Source organism: Ursus arctos, unplaced genomic scaffold (genome assembly GCF_023065955.2).
Source record: "Ursus arctos isolate Adak ecotype North America unplaced genomic scaffold, UrsArc2.0 scaffold_23, whole genome shotgun sequence".
In the NCBI taxonomy this organism is placed as follows: domain Eukaryota; kingdom Metazoa; phylum Chordata; class Mammalia; order Carnivora; family Ursidae; genus Ursus; species Ursus arctos.
This window is the reverse complement of record NW_026622908.1, coordinates 1,817,311-1,820,728: the sequence shown is the minus strand read 5'-3', so window position 1 is coordinate 1,820,728 and position 3,418 is coordinate 1,817,311. Positions and strand designations below refer to the sequence as shown.

At 32.0% G+C, this 3,418-nt stretch overlaps 1 pseudogene; it reads right to left on the bottom strand.

Moving 5' to 3' along the window:
• Nucleotides 1-1,696: 1,696 nt before the first annotated feature.
• On the bottom strand, nucleotides 1,697-3,096 carry LOC113249632 (olfactory receptor 6C70-like; annotated as a pseudogene).
• Between the last annotated feature and the right edge of the window lie 322 nt (nucleotides 3,097-3,418).

Sequence of the window (3,418 nt, the reverse complement as noted above, 5' to 3'; positions counted from 1 at the left end):
GAGGTGTTTTTGTTTTTGCTTTTGGAATAAAACAGAAGTGATGATAGATCCTTCTTAGTCCATGTTTTCAAGAGCCATATAATGTTGGTTTTCCCACTGGTGGTGATAACCGATTGTTTGGCTAAGGTAGTCTGTCTCAAATCTCTGTAGACTGCAAAGTTACTGTTTTCTTCATGTAATAATACTAATTTATTAGGAGATATTTTGAGACTGTATGAATATCTTGTTCCTCGTGACTTTCATCCACTAGTTTCAGCATTAATTGATGATTTGCTAGCTTAATCATTACTTCTATATTGGTAGTTAAGTATATTTTACTATAAAGATGGTCTTTCTTTTCTCCCAGGTATATTATTCATTTACTATAAAGCAATAATTGATTCAAGGATACTCATTTTACTCAAGAAGTTGTAATTTATTAATATCATTATTTATTTGATATCCAAATTACCCAAATATGGTGAGTGGGAACTTCTTTTAATTGGATCCGGAACTTTGTTTATATGTCCTCTTCACTTTTTGAGTACTTCTCAAAAACAAGGTGATTTTAGCTCCCTTATACTTTCCTTGATCAGCCCAAAATAATACTATCAGTTCTCCAGGGATCCCAGGTTCCTTTTAGTTAATGATATGTAAAAACCACTGTGGGCATTGGTTCTGTTGGTGTGTTATTGCTTAAAAGCCCTCTCAGAAGACTGTGTGTGTGTGTGTGTGTGTGTGTGTGTGTGTGTAATGCATTAATACTGATTCTTCCAATTCTAATATAAACTCTTCAGGTTGCTTAAGAAATGGGTGTAATTTGGTTCCCCTACAGTGAGAAGCCTCAGTATCATTTTCTTCAATGCCACTCTTGAATAAGCCTAGAGTACACAAAGCAATTACAGAATTGATCATTGTATCACTGGAAAAAGTAAACCAAATATCCAGAACTCAATTTTTTCATAATCTTTTAAACAAAATTTACATCTGATGAAATGAACAAATCTTAAGTATCCAGTTTGATGAGTTTTGACAAATACAAGCCATAGTCCTATTAATTGTCAAGATCAATCAATTATCAATTATGGGTTCTACTTTGAGTTATAGAGTAGTTTTGTTATGATTTCATTAAAAGTAATCAATAAGTATTTTCAAGAATACTGACTAGAGAAACGTACGGTAACTGTAGACATAGACAAAAACAAACACCACTGACATATATGGAAGATAATCTTGAGCAAACAGTTTAATCACCACTATGCTATACACCAGTTGGCATATACAGTAGGAGAATTACAGAGCTGTGGCATCTATGTGTCTTAAGAGCTGACACTTAGAGTGACCTTAGTTCTGCAGAAAATAAAACATAATTCTTTTATTAAAGAAGTCATTTGACTTAGAAAAATTTATATTTGACATCATTTACCATGAAAAACTTGTATAGAATTAAAAACTAATAAAATTCGTCATGTACTCCCATTTAGTAAAAAGATTCATTGACATGTTTACAAGATTAAACTTTTTTATTTTTTAAAAAGATTGTGTGAGACCAACTACATGTGTATTAAATCACATTTTATCTTCTACTGCCAACATTAAAATTTAGCCAACATAAATACTAAAATAAAATCACACAAATGAAATGTATGACAAAAACTATGCTTTCTTACGGTGCTGACAATAGACATTTCAAAAAATTACTTTACAAAATATTTCTTTACATCATCCTTTTAAAGTGTAAGGTCTCTCGGAGCATCTAAAACATATTTAATAATGACAAAATTCAATTTATCTAAAAAATTTTAAAGAACATGGCTTCTAAATGAAACATGGTACATTTATTTAAATTATTTAACAAGTACAGTTCTCCAAGTACCTGTATTGTATAATACAATCTCAACCTTTCATTTTATTCTGCAACATGTCTAGAAAAAAATTTGTAATTTTATATTTCTTACATAGAAATGTTTCACTTTGAGGAACAGAAAGTCAAAGTCGGAATGTATAGAATGGAAAGAGTTTCTAAGCTCAGGGAAACTGGAGTGATCCAAATAATTAAATATTAAAGTTCAATTCTTAAACTGGAAGAGTCAAAATAGTTTTTATTCACTGTTCTTTTTATGTTTTCATGATAATTATTTCAACAGACAGTATTATTTATCCAAAGCGGAAAGTATCTTACTAAATACATCTCTGAAGGCTTGTTTAACTAGCTGGTTTCTGAGAGTATAAATGAATGGATTCAACATAGGGGCAACTGAAGTATTGAGCGCAGCGACTCCTTTGCTTGAAGTGACTCTCATTTGCAGATGGCTTTATGTACATGAATATACAACTACCATAAGTGATGGATACAACAATCATGTGAGAAGAGCAGGTAGAAAAGGCTTTTTTCTTTTGCTGAACTGAAGGGACTTTTAGGATAGTCTTAATGATGCAAGAGTAAGAAAGGATTACTAATAACAATGTGACAATAATGATCATCACAGCTGAGAAAAAAACAATCAGTTCTAGTAAATGTGTGTCTGAGCAAGAAAGTTGCAGGACAGGAGAAATGTCACAAATGAAATGATCAATGGTATTTGAAGCACAGAAATCCAGGTTAAGACCCAAAGTCATTGGAGGGAAAACGACCAGGAATCCAGTTGCCCAAGAACTGAGTACAATCTGATGACAAATTTTGCTGCTCATGATGGATGTGTAATGCAAAGGTTTGCAGATGGCAACGTAACGATCATAGGACATAGCTGCCAGAAGGAAAAATTCTGTAACCCCCAAGAATATGTAAAAAAATAACTGAGCTATACAGCCATTATAGGAAATGGCTTTTTCTCTGGTTACAATGGTGATTAGGAATCTGGGGATGCAAACACTTGTGAATAAAATTTCCAGGAAAGAGAAATTACGGAGGAAGAAATACATTGGGATCTTGAGATGAGAATCCAGGAGAGTAAGGGCAATGATGGTTAAGTTTCCTATCATACTCAGCATGTAATTTAGAAGTAGAAATAAGAAAATTACAATCTGTAACTGAGAATTATCTGTCAGTCCCAGAAGGATAAACTCTATATGTTTTGTATGGTTCTTCATTTCTCTTTTGTGATTTCAAACAAATTCTAGGAATAAAAAGGTACAATAATAAGAAACTACATGAGTAGCTTTATATCCGGGAAATGATATACAAAAGGATCTATATTCACATATATGCCCATATATAGGAAGATATTCCATGGGGTTGAAGATATGATCTAGACCCATGCAACAGACAGTATTTTTAAAAAGCACAATAGAAGTCAACTCAGTTTTAAGAAATGACCTGCAAAATCCGTAACAGTATATTTTTTCACTGTTACTTAACAAACTTCTACCTCAATTGTAACTAATTTCAAATTTGTTCATTTCTTAAATAAATTAGATAAGATATTGATTCCAGATTCAA